Raw genomic sequence first — 13,883 nt, forward strand, 5'->3', positions numbered from 1 at the left:
AGAGATTACTTAAAACCTTAAAAAAAATGTTTGCCTGCTTAAAACTGAAGATCAGATGGGTGCAAAGGGAATAGTGTTTTCTGCTATAATAGTTGAGAGAAGAGTTTCCTTTTATTTTTTTACCTTAAAATGTGTGTGTGTGTGTGTGTGTGTGTGTGTGTGTGTGTGTGTTTTAGTAATCTCTGTATCCAATGTAAGCCTTGAACTCACAATCCCAAGATCAAGAGTCACACTCTACTGACTGAGCCAGCCAGGCACCCTTTTAAAATTATTTTTTAAACTGAGTTAATGTTCAAGAGAATATTAACTTTCTATGACATTTATGTTGGGGTTGGGAAAATATTTCATAGAAACCAGGCAAACACTTCCTGTGAGAATTAAAATATATTTTGTCATAAAAGTAATTGAAGATTATTGTAAATTAGGAAAATAGGGATAAAATCCTTACTCTCATCTCACTAATTTTTCTTCATTTCTGTGTTCTTTTTGTCTTTTAATGACATATGAGTAATTATACTCTTGTGTGCAAACCTCATTGTACCTATATTATGTTGTGTGAATGTGCTGCTTTCATAAGATTGCTTCCTGTCTTTTATGAAGATAAGTGATGTGGTGTATGTGGTTCTCTCCTCATGTTTCCTTTTCATTGTTTTACTTAGCTTTAGCTTTTTTCTGAAGTTTGGGAAAAATATGCATTCTGAGACTTACATATTTTAGCTTAGTGGTTGAGTCTTGCCTTATTTTATTTTATTTTTTAAACTTTTTTTTTTTTAATTTTTTTTTTTTTTAACGTTTATTTATTTTTGAGACAGAGAGAGAGAGACAGAGCATGAACGGGGGAGGGTCAGAGAGAGAGGGAGACACAGAATCCGAAACAGGCTCCAGGCTCTGAGCTGTCAGCACAGAGCCCGACGCGGGGCTCGAACTCACGGACAGCGAGATCATGACCTGAGCCGAAGTCGGCCGCCCAACCGACTGAGCCACTCAGGCGCCCCATTTTTTAAACTTTTAAAGTAATCTTTGCCCCCAACATGGGGCTCAAAGTGATGACCCGAGATCAAGAGTTGCAGGGGCGCCTGGGTGGCTCAGTCGGTTGAGCGGCCGACTTCGGCTCAGGTCATGATCTCACGGTCCGTGAGTTCAAGCCCCGCGTCGGGCTCTGTGCTGACAGCTCGGAGCCTGGAGCCTGTTTCAGATTCTGTGTCTCCCTCTCTCTGACCCTCCCCCATTCATGCTCTGTCTCTCTCTGTCTCAAAAATAAATAAACGTTAAAAAAAAAAGTTTAAAAAAAAAAAAAAAAAAAAAAAGAGTTGCATGCTCTACTGACTGAGGCAGGTGCTCCTAGTCTTGCTTCATTTTAATGTAGACTTGTTTTTGGTCTTAAGCAAATAATAGATGTGTAGATTATTATATCAGTATAGCGGTATAAGTTTTTTTAATCAAAAGTTTAAGTAGGGAATAAATTTAGTATTTGTTATCCGAAGATTGGCCTTTATTTATTTTTTAAATGTTTAATTTATTTGAGAGAGAGAGTGAGCACGGGGGTGGGGCAGAGAGAGAGAATCCCAAGTAGGCTCCACACTGTCTGTACAGAGCCCGACATGGGGCTCCATCTCACAATCGTGAGATCATGACCTGAGTCAAAATCAAGAGTTTTGAACACTTAACCGACTAAACCACCCAGGCGCCCCAGATGATTTGTATCTAAAATAGCTTTGCTTCGGGGTTCCTGGGTGGCTTAGTTGTTAGAGCATCCAACTCCTGATCTCTCAGGGTTGTTAAAGAGTCCCACGTTGGGTGTGGAAATTACTTAAAAAAAAAAAAAAAAAAAAAGCCATCTTAAGGGTGCCTGGCTGGCTCAGTTGGTAGAGCACGCAACTCTTGATTTGGGGTTGTGAGTTCAAGCCCCATGTTGGGCATAGAGCTTATTTAAAAAAATAAAATAGCTGAGCTTCATGTCCACTAAAAAAAATATATTTTAAAGTTTATTTATTTTGAGAGAGAGCAAGCGTGGAAGGGGCAGACAGAGGGAGAGACAATCCCAAGCGACTTCACGCTGTTAGTGCAGAGCCCAATGCTGAGCTCAAATATAAGGAACCATGAGATCATGACCTGAGCTAAGATCAAAATTTGGACGTTCAACCAACTGAACCATCAGGTGCCCCTAAAATATTTTTAATTGGACTTTTTTTTTAGTGAAACTATCTTACGGTTTATTTTAACCTTATTTATTTATTTACTTATTTATTTACCTTTTATTTTTAAGTAATGTCTACAGCCAACATGGGGCTCAAACTCACAACCCTGACATCAAGAGATACGTGTTCCACTGACTGAGCCAGCCAGGTGCCCCCTATTTCATCGTTTTTTATATTGAGGTATAAAATATAGTAAATAGGTGCACAAATCTGAAGTGTATAGTTGGAAGAAGTTTTACATATTATATACTTACGTAATCACCGGTTAGATTGCAATAGTGGACATTTCCAGCTCCCCAGAAGGCTGCTTCTCCTTCCTCCTCACGAGTTCTACTTTCCTGATGAGCACATTTCTGACATGTGTCCCCTTTTGATTACTTATTGAACTTCTTTTCAAAGGAGTCACACAGTATATATTCTTTGGTAGCTGGGTTCTTTGTTGTATCAGTAATGGGTTCTTTTCTTTTTTATTGATGAATGTTTCCTTGTAGGAATATACTACAATTTAACTTATTTTGAAATAATTTCAAACTTACAGAAAAGTTGCCAAAAATTACTAAGATTTTTTAGTATGCCCTTCATGTAGTTTGTTGTCACTAGTTTTTAACATTTTCTGTATTTATTTTATTCATTTCTTTCTCTTTTTCTTTCTTGTATATGCATGTACGTATGTATATAATTCTTCACATAATTTGTAACATATAGCATTTTATATATGTTTTTTCCATTCCAGGGGCATCTGGGTGGCTCAGTCAGTTAAGCGTCTGACTCTTGATTTTGGCTCCAGTCATCATCTCAGGGCCATGATCTCATGGTTCATGAGTTTGTGCCTGGTGTCAGCTCTTTGCTGACAGCGCAGAGGCTGCTTGGGATTCTCTCTCTCCCTCTTTTTTTGCCCCTTTCCTGCTTGTGTATACTCTTTCAAAATAAATAAACATTAAAAAAAAAGTTTTCCATTCCATTTGAGAGTTTGATACAGACCTCATGCTCCTTTTCCCATAAACATTCCAATATATTTTTTTTAAATTTATTATTTTTAAAATGTTTAGGTTTTAGAGAGAGAGTGTGAGCGGGAGAGGGGCAGAGAGAGAGGGAGACATAGAATCTGAAGCAGGCTCAGTACTGACAGCAGAGAGCCCGATCTGGGACTCCAACTCACGAACTGTGAGATTGTGACCTGAGCTAAAGTCCGATGCTTAACAGACTGAGTCACTCAGGCGCGCCTAATTTATTATTATTGTTACTATTATTATTGTTGTTTTTTAAGTAAGCTCTGTATCCATCATAGGGTTTGAATTCATGACCCTGACATCAAGAGTCCCATGCTGCACTGACTGAGCCAGCAGCACCCCTTCAGTGTTATTTTCTAAGAATAAGAGCATTCTCCTACATAATCACAGTAAAAATTTCAGTCATAATTAACATTGATATGGTGCTACTACCTAACTCCTTAACTTCTATTCAGATTATTACGGTTGTCTCTTTAATGTCTCTCTTTTTTTTAAAAGTTCACTTGTTTTGGGAGAGAGCGAGCTTGTGTGCACTCACAAGTAGGGGAGGGACAGAGAAGGAGAGACAGAATCCCAAGCAGGCTTCATACCATCAGCACAGAGCCTGATGAGGGGCTCTAACTCACGAACTGTGAGATCATGACCTGAACTGGTATCAAGAGTCCATGCTTAACCAGTTGAGCCACCCAGGTGCTCCTCTTTAATATCTCTTATAGCTGGTTTAGGATGAAATTAAGAATCATACAGGCACCTGGTCTTTATATCTCTAAGTCTCCCTTAATCTGGGATGAATCTTCAGCTGGTTTTTTTTTTGTTTTTGGTGTCTTATGACATTGGTATTTTTGGAGACTACAGTTGATTGGTTTTATGTCTATCAGTTCGGGTAGATCTGATGTTTTTTCAAGATTAGTTTCAGTTTATGCATTATTGTCAGGAATGTAAACATAAATAATGCTGTGTCCTTCTCAGTGCAGCACATCAGGAGGCACATGGTGTCTGTTTGTCTCATTATTTTTGAGAGAGAGAGAGAGAGAGAGAGAGGGAGGCAGAGCATGTATGTGCCCCAGAGCAGGGGAGGGAGAGAGAGAGAGAGAGATAATCTTAAGCAGGTTCCATGCCCAGCCTGGAGCCTGACGCAGGGCTTGATCTCAGGACTGACTGAGATCTTGACCTGAGCTGGAATCAAGAGTTGGACGCTTAACTGACTGAGCCACCCAGGTGCCCCTGTTTGTCTCATTATTAATGATGTTACCTTTCTTAGTAGCATAGCCAGAGGGAAGAGATGCATAGGGCAAGGGAGCTGTGAGGAAGGGAAGAGCTTCAGTGCTCTGTCTGGCATACCACCCTCTCCTTGAAGCTCCACTACAGTTTGTTTACCCATTCATCTGTTTGTGGTGATGAACACAGTAGCCAAATGTCAGTTTTTGGTAATTATGAATAAAGCTACTTTGAATATCTTGTCTTTGTCTTTTGGTAGAAATTTCCCTTGCATATATGTCTAGCAGTGGATTATGGGATCATGGGGTAGGCATATATTTAGATTCGATAGATATTGCCCAACTATTTTTGAAGTGGTTGAACTAATTTGCACTAATGGAGTTATTAATCTTGTGTTATCTTAATCCACATCTGGCTAAGATAAAAATAGCTTGCTGTTGGAATGGGGACAGAACTAATCATTTATTTGGGACTGTGTACGTGAGGAGTGCTAGAAGAGTAGCTCTTTTTTCTACTCTTGGGAAAATGGTATTAAAGAAGTGTGGGGGCAGATTCAGTTCCTTGGTGTTCATTCTGTTAGTCTTTGTCAGACTATCTGTAGTACTGGCTGGAGTTCATTCCAGATTTGCCATAGTTTTTTCTGGGTAACTTTTACATATCCAGGAGATGGAGGTTTGCATCAGCAGATGATACTTATAAGAAAAATTCAGGAGGTTTTAAAGGAGTATACGTTTTGAATTATTAGTAGCTGTAACTAATTGGTCTGTCAAGACTTCTGGAAGCAGTATCAGTTGAACTCTCCGCTGCTGTGCCGGATTCTGATTCTGCTTTTGCTTCTCCTTGCTGTGTTTCTCTAGTTAGAACTTATTTACATAGATCTGCAGCTCCTTCATGTTGACAGTGACTATGCCCAGAAGTCATCTGGCTTCTTGACATTGTGCCAGGTTGTGAGAAAATGGTAGACTTAGAGCTGAGGGACCAGGGTCTCCCTTTTCTTTGTTGCACATCCAATGGTAATATAGAGCTGGGTTGATTTCTTCTCTCTCCTCTCTTGAACATGCAGTCACATGCCCACAGAGTGATTGATGCGGTCCCAAAGAGGAGGTAAGGAACCCAGGAAAACAAAAAAATACATAGAGAAAATATTTATACTAGTAATCAGAGATAAGATAATTGCCAGTGGGGGCTAATTTAGCACAGAGTGTTTTTTGTTTTTTTGTTTTTTAATTTTCGTTTAGTGTTTATTTTTGAGAGAGAGAGAGAGAGAGTGAGTGAGTGTGTGAGTGGAGGAGGGGCAGAGAGAGAGGGAGACACAGAAACTGAAGCAGGCTCCAGGTTCTGAGCTGTCAGTACGTACAGAGCTCCACACGGGGCTCAAATTCACAAACCACGAGATCATGACCTGAGCTGGAGTTGGATGTTTAACCTACTAAGCCACGCAGGTGACGCTAGCACAGAGTTTTTAGGATGTTGACAAAAAGGCCAGATTATTTTGCATTCATTGTCAAATATAGATTGCAGTTTATCAAACAAGACCGATTTCCTAGTATTAGAAGGAATATATTACTTGAATTCACTTGTAAGGAATTTTGATTAATGGGCAAGGTCTGAAATTTTGGTTATATAGGAGTGTTTTATCAGCTGTTTTTTTTTATTTTTTTTTTTTTATTTTTTATTTTTTTTATTTATTTTTGGGACAGAGAGAGACAGAGCATGAACGGGGGAGGGGCAGAGAGAGAGGGAGACACAGAATCGGAAACAGGCTCCAGGCTCCGAGCCATCAGCCCAGAGCCTGACGCGGGGCTCGAACTCACGGACCGCGAGATCGTGACCTGGCTGAAGTCGGACGCTCAACCGACTGCGCCACCCAGGCGCCCCTATCAGCTGTTTTTAAGTCAGCTCTGAAAATTTGAGGGTAGGCCGATGTCTGAGTTCCTTATCTCAGAATTGGAGTAGCCAAAGGAGAGAAACCGCTAGAGCCTTACCATCTATCTGTGCTGTCATAGTTGCTTTCGGCACGAGAACGATAGGCTTATAGGGTGGTCTCTGAACTAACAGTATTTTGCACATATTCCATAAGAAGCACTTTATGGCATTATATCCATTTTATGTCCTTTTCTGAATCCTTCCTGCAAGATTTGGGTGCTTTTATATTTCAGAGATGCTAGGACCAGGACTCGGACCAGGACTCGTTCCCAGAATTCTCCACTGTGCTGTGTGTTACTGTCATCCTTGGTCATGAGATGAATGAGGATCCCTCTGTTTATTCATCCTTTTGTTGTATCATCTTCATAACCATGGAGTTTCTTTTACTGTTGACCCAGTCTCCTGGTTCTATTTCAAGAACTATTACTGGGGTCTCTATAATTTTTGTGTGTTAAACCTTTTCATATGTTAAATTGTTCATAGGATGTTTTTCGGCATTATTAAGGTAACTGAAGTCTATTGTGCCCTGATAATTTTACCTTCTCTTTAGCCCTCTGAGGTTACCAGAACATTTCCCTGTATGGTTGTAGGTATGTTGGTCGTTGGTAGGCAGAATCAGGGATTTTATCATTTTATCTTCTTCCATTTATGGCCTGTTCTGTTCCTTGACTAGGGTGACCATTCAACCTGGTTTGCTTCTGTTGTCTCTGTGCAATAATTTATACACCGCTTGCAGATACTATTTTCTGGTGTGTATGTATATAAACCCTACCCCCAGTGTGGGGCTCAAACTCATGACCTTGATATCAAGAGTCACATGCTCTACCAACTGAGCCAGTCAGGTATCCCCCTCACATTTCTATAACTGCTTTTCAGGTCACTAGTGACTTCATTGTGGAAGCCAGTGAAGACTTTTCAATCTTTACCTTTTTTGACTTCAGTGTTTGAAACTTTTGAGTTTTTCCATTAAAAAAAATTGTGCCTGTACTATCTTTGTTGTATACATAAGTTAGAAACTTAATAGGAAAAGGATTGTCCATAATTCTACCATTCAGAAGTAAATATTAATAACGTGGGGCATATTTATGTATACTCACTAAGAATATATTTTAAAATGTGTTGAATGTAATGATTCTCTGTGCTCTGTAACCTGCCTTAAACATTTAATATGTTGGTGACCTCTTTTATGTCTGTGAATGTAGTTATTATTTATTATCATTATCTCTTTCTCTATAGGTATATAGGTCTGGCTTCCACAATATCTGCTGAATTTCTAACACCTCTCCTTACCTTTTAGCTTTTTTTTTTTTTTAGAGAGGCAGAGAATTGGGGGGGTGGGGGGGGGGTGGGGAGAGAATCCCAAGCAGACTCCATGCTGCCAGTGCAGAGCCGGGTGCAGGGCTTGATCTCATGAGATAATGATCTGAGCCAAAACCAAGAGCCAGATGCCCAACCAACTGAGCCACCCAGGCATCCTTACGTTAGCTCTTGCTAATTCATTCTCCTCCTGGCATCTTGAATGATCTTCCTGAAGTGCAGATTTCATTCTAGACATTTTCTTGCCCTGATCTTTTTATAGCCTTTCATTGCCCTTGGGATATAAAATACAAAGTCTTCTATGATATGGGCACTATTTTACCAATCTTCATTTTAGTTTTTAGCCTTATTGAACAAATGAGTAATCTTCCCCAAAGATCCTGGCTCTTTCTCCTTTCTGTTATAGATACAGTGAATGTGGAGAAAGTGAGGGTCCATGATAGGGTGAAAGGTTAGTGTTAGAGATTTTTAACTGCGCAGTCTTTCTCTTCCTGCCAGTATCCTCCCGCATGGTGTTTGCTGGGCTTTGTTCTTGTCCCTTGAGCTTGTTCCTGTTTGATTTCTGCTTTGGGATAGTTTCATTCAATTTTGGTTGCAGTTGTGTAGATTTACTTCCAAATCTGTTTTCTCATCCCCATCTTGACTCTACACTAGAGTTCAAGGTTCATATTAACGGTCTTTTGGGGTGTTTCCTTAGGTGCATTCATTTTGATCAAAACTATAAGTCTTTGCTCCCAAGTTTTCTTTTCCATTTTCTTTTTGCTTTCAAGTTCTATATACTGATTCAAAAAGCACTGCCATCTCAGTATTGAATCCTATAGGTTCCATTCCATTTCTGCATCTTTTTTTGTTTTTTTTGAGTTAATTTATTTTTGAGAGAGTGCGTGAGTGGCAGAGGGGCAGGGAGGGAGGGGGAGAATCCCAAGTAGGCTCCACGCGCAGTGCAGAGACTTGACACCAGGCGATCCTACGACTGTGAGATCATTATATGAGCTGGTACCAAGAGTCAGATGCTTAACCAACTGAGCCACCCAGGTGCCCCCATTTCTGCATCTTATGTTTACATTTTCCTTTCCAGAGAGAGCAGTGCTGCTTCTACTTAGGAAATGGAGTAGATACTTGAATGGATCCTTGGTTTTATGCAGGCCACTGTAAGGGAGGTAGAGCAAGGCAGTCCTTCTGGGGCAAAGGAATGGCATGAACAGAGAAGCACAGAAGGACAATGCAGTGGAGAATAGAAAGTTCTCATTTGGCCTTGAGTTTGGAGGTGAAACCATAGGAGGTTGAGTTGAGGAGAGGGGTATAGATGATCAGGTTGGTGGTGACCTGAAATACCAGTTTTGACCCTACATGGTAGGTTTAATTGACTGTTTTACAGAGGGGTAGGCATGACCAGAGTTGTGCTTTAGGAAGATTGATGTTGTTAGATGTCAGTAGTTAGAGGGTGATTCAGGGAAGCAAGTTGGAAATTTTATTGTAATAATCCAAACATGAGTTAACAAAGGTTTAATTATAATGAGAGGAGAATGCAAGAAGAATCTTGAAGGAGGAACTGATTGAATTTGAGACAGGCAGTGAGGAAGAAGGAGCTGCAGATGATTCTGGGTTTTTGAGTCTGGCTGACTATTGGACTGTGAAAAAAAATGGTATCTTGTTGATCTGTTGTTGAGGTAGATATATAGGAGGAGCAGGCAGCTGGAAATGCCATATAGGTCATGGGTGAAAAAAAAAATCTGTTATTCACAGCAGGGCTGGGACCCTTCCCAAGGGAAGCAGTTTGGAAATTTGTGGGAGAAGTTTTTATTGCTCTTTTTACAGTCACCCCCCCCCACACCCCCCCTCCCTGTGTGTTCCTTGCTAACCCTGTGATTTAGTAGAGTTCTACCCTAAGTGCTAGTAGAGAACACCACTGTAGACAACAGAAGGTTCAAGGCAATACCTATACAGTTTGTAGTTAAATAAACCATGGGTATGCTCAGGGAAGTTAGAAGCTTTGGGGGAATGGCAGCTAAATAGGAAGGAAATGAAGATAGGAAAGCAGTACCAGTACAGCGCTGGTCATGGAGGAAAGAAGAGGGGATAGTTTCAAGAAAACGCAGTCTAGAGAGACAGAAGAACATGGTGGGAGCACAGCATCCAGAGTCTGGTCCAAATCTTGACTTGCTCTAAAAATTCAGAGCTGTTTTCTAAGGATCGCAAGCCTGGAGCTTTGCATTGACAACATTTAGCTCACGGCGAAACCTGTGTCATTTCAGTACCTCACTGCATCTTAGAAAGGACAGTTGAGAAATAGGCTCAGTTTCCATTCTAATATATAATTCAGGGGCATTGGGTAAGAGAGTCTCTCTGTTAGATACATAAAAAATTAGGACTGAGCTCATTTAAATCGATTTTGGAAGGAGCAATTTGAGGTGGGGACTTGAGAATTAGAGATTACAGTACTGTAAGAATTTAAATGAGATTTCTTCAACAGACATGGCTCTTAGATTTCCTGCTTCAATTCATAAAAGAGAGCCTGAGTAGAGTATCATTCTGAGTAATGTAGATCTCTTTAGCTGATAATTAAATCACTTGGATGATTATTCTTAGGTTCTTAAGAATTCTTCAGAAATCTTTACATTGGGAAGTAATCTTTGTATGGAAACCATGTTATAAATCGGTAATTAGGTTTCCAGCTCAGGGTGTTAAAGAAACTAAGTTTTTAATGTTTGTGTAGTTTGGTAGTTGGGCACTACCTGAAAGGTTTGTAGGTAGAATGATAAAGGGGACTGGAACAGGATTTCCTTGCCTGCTCCTGGGTTTCGTCCTGGAATTCAAGACTGCTCCCGGCAGTTATACAGGTTATGCGTTCAACTCCAGGGCCTCCATTTGCATCCTTTGCTGTGATGGTATCCTTGGAGTTTTGTGCTTCCAAGACCTGTGTGGCCTTAAGGTAGTAATTTAAGGGGGGGGGGGATTTAAATCTCTAAATGATTTTAATATTTGCATAGCTGTCAAATAATTCAGTTTTTAATTGAGAGTCATTTGCCTTATAAATTCAGCCTGGTTCAAATCTTTTTTTATTCTTTGTTTAATTTTAATTTTTTTATTAAAAAAATTTTTTTAATGTTTATTTATTTTTTAGAGAGAGAGAAAGAGACAGAGCACAAGCAGGGGAGGGCAGAGAGAGAGGGAGACACAGAAACCGAAGCAGGCTCCAGGCTCTGAGCTGTCAGCACAGAGCCCGATGTGGGGTCGAACTCATGAACCGTGAGATCATGACCTGAGCCGAAGTCAGACGCCCAACCGAGTGAGCCACCCAGGCGCCCCTGTTTGTTCTTTTTTTAAATTTAATTTATTTTTTTAATTTACATCCAAATTAGCATATTGTGTAACAATGACTTCAGGAGTAGATTCCTTAATGCCCCTTACCCATTTAGCCCATCCTTCCTCCCACACCCCCTCTGGTAACCCTCAGTTTGTTCTCCATATTTATGAGTCTCTTCTGTTTTGTCCCCCTCCCTGTTTTTATATTATTTTTGCTTCCCTTCCCTTATGTTCATCTGTTTTGTCTCTTAAAGTCCTCATATGAATGAAGTCATATGATACTTGTTTTTCTCTGACTGACTAATCTCACTTAGCAAAATACCCTCCAGTTCCACCCACGTAGTTGCCAGTGGCAAGGTTTCATTCTTTTTGATTGCCGAGTTATACTCCACTGTGTATGTGTCTATATGTGTGTGTGTGTATATACACCGCATCTTCTTTATCCATTTATCCATCATTGGACATTTGGGCTCTTTCCATACTTGGCTATTGTTGATAGTGCTGCTATAAACATGGGGGTGCATGTGTCCCTTCGAAACAGCACACCTGTATCCTGTGGATAAATGCCTAGTAGTGCAGTTGCTGGGTCGTAGGGTAGTTCTATTTTTGGTTTTTTGAGGAAGCTCCATCCTGTTTTCCAGAGTGGCTGCACCAGCTTGCATTCCCCCAGTCTGGTTCAAATCTTGACTTGCTTTATAAATTAAGAGCTGTTTTCTGATGGTCAAGGTGCCCCAGGGGTTTGAGGATAAAACAATTGGCTGGATGGGGTTTAAAATGGTAGTAAAAACACTCCTTCAAGATGTTTTTTATTACAGTAAAGTCTTATAGTTGATGTAGTCTCTGCACGTCTGTTTATTAGTCAAGTAGGTCCACATAGTTTTTAAAGGCACACTGATTGATTTATGCCAAGTATGGTCACAGGGATGATTTGTAAGCAGCATATCTGTATTAATTTACAGTGGGCACCTTACTTGGGGTCTGATCATCATAACCTTGACAAGTCATTTCAGTTGGAATGGAATCTAATGGAATCTAATGGAATCTAACATGTATCAGTTGGGAGATTCTTTATTTTATGTATTACTAAGGAAGAAATCATCCTGTGAAGTAAACTCTGCTAGAGTTTTTTAATTACTTAAAATTTGTATTTTACATTTTTTTCCCTTCAGTGGTCTGCGAGGGGCGCCTGGGTGGCTCAGTCGGTTAAGTGACCAGCTCTTGATTTTGGCTCAGATCATGAGCTCTCTTACATTAAAAAAAAAAAAAATTTTTTTTAATTTACTTATTTAGAGAGAGTGCACAAGTGGGGAAGAGGCTGACAAGGAGAGACAGAATCCCACACAGGCTCTGTGCCATCAGCACATCAAGAATCAGGTGCTTGACTTACTGCATCACCCAGGCACCCCTTTTTATTTTACATTAAAAATAAATGTTTCTTTTAAGGGAGAGGGAAAGAAGGATAGGGGGAGAGGTAGAGAGAGAGAGAGGGAGAGAGTGTCAGCACGGAGCCCGATGTGGGTCTCCATCCCACAACCTTGGGATCATGACCTTAACTGAAATCAGGAGTTGGACGCCTAACTAAGCCACTGAGGAGCCCCTTATTTTACATTAAAAAAAAATTTTTTTTAAAGTTTGTTTACTTTTTGAGAGAGAGTGCGTGCGAGGTGAGCGGGAGGGGGCAGAGAGAGAGAGAGAGAGAGAGAGAGAGAGAGAATCCCAAGAAGGCTCTGTGCTGTCAGTGTAGAGCTTGACTTGGGGCTCGATCTCAGGAACCTGTGAGATCATGGTCTGAGCCAAAATCAAGAGTTGGTCGCTTAACTGACTAAGCCACTCAGTTACCCCTTATGTATTGTATTCTTGAATCACTAGTTGCTTAAGAGGTGGGGCGGGCTCTAAGTTGACCTCAGCTTAAGTCTGGTGTATAAGCTTGCCTGGTCAGGTAGCAGGGAACAGGGTTAAATTAAGTTAGAATATGGACATCTTGGAACCCTCAGGGTTGAAATCGGGCTGGAAATACCTTCCAGGAGGAGGGCAGATAAGTTATTATTTATTTATTATTTTTATTTTTTAAATGTTAATTTGAGAACGCGCACAAGTAGGAGGAGGGGCAGAGAGAGAGAATCTCAAGCAGGTTCTCATGAAGCGTGAGATCATGACCTGAGCCAAAATCAAGAGTCGGCTGCTCAGTTGACTGAGCCATCCAGATGCCCCTTTTTTTTTTTTTTTAATTTTATTTTTTTCCCCACCCACTGAGCTTCTTCCCTTTTTTTCTTTCCTTTTATTTTTTTCCCACAGGGCAGATAAATTAATGGCCGATTATAGACATTAACGTACTTTTACTTTGCCTTTTTTGCATTTTTGACCAATTTCTGGTTAATATTTTTAAGCCATCTCTCACTCAACATGGGACTTGAACCTGTAACTCCAAGATCAAAGTTGAATGCTCTACCAACAGGTGTCCTGAGGCATATTTTTCCAGTTAACTTTTTTTTTAGATCTTCTAAACATAAACAAAAGTCAGGGTGATGTGAATTTATCTTGGAGATATTTACAGTATATTTACAATATTTACAGTATTTTCCATTTTTAAGCTCTGATATCCTCCACCCCCCACCCCATATTTGAGATGTAGTTGACATATAGCATTGTGTAAGTTTAAAGTATATAGTGTGTTGATTTGATACATTTATATATTGCAAAATGATTACCACCATTGCATCAAGCTAACACCTCATTCCAGCACGTAATGGCTATTTCTTTTTTGTAGTGAGAACATTTAAGGTCTAATCTCTTAGTATCTTTCAAGTATATAATATGGTATTATTAGCTATAGTCACCTTGCTGTGCATTAGGTCCCCAGAACTTGTTAATGCTGTAACTTAGAACTTTGTACCCTTTGACCAGATAT

The 13,883-nt window shown here is 40.1% G+C and overlaps 1 protein-coding gene across 2 annotated transcripts in view; it reads left to right on the forward strand.

Moving 5' to 3' along the window:
* Positions 1-13,883, forward strand: part of GIGYF2 (GRB10 interacting GYF protein 2) — a 146,385-nt gene that overhangs the window by 17,229 nt on the left and 115,273 nt on the right. The window lies entirely within an intron of this gene.

The sequence above is a fragment of the Panthera tigris genome, chromosome C1, assembly GCF_018350195.1.
Source record: "Panthera tigris isolate Pti1 chromosome C1, P.tigris_Pti1_mat1.1, whole genome shotgun sequence".
Classification (NCBI taxonomy): domain Eukaryota; kingdom Metazoa; phylum Chordata; class Mammalia; order Carnivora; family Felidae; genus Panthera; species Panthera tigris.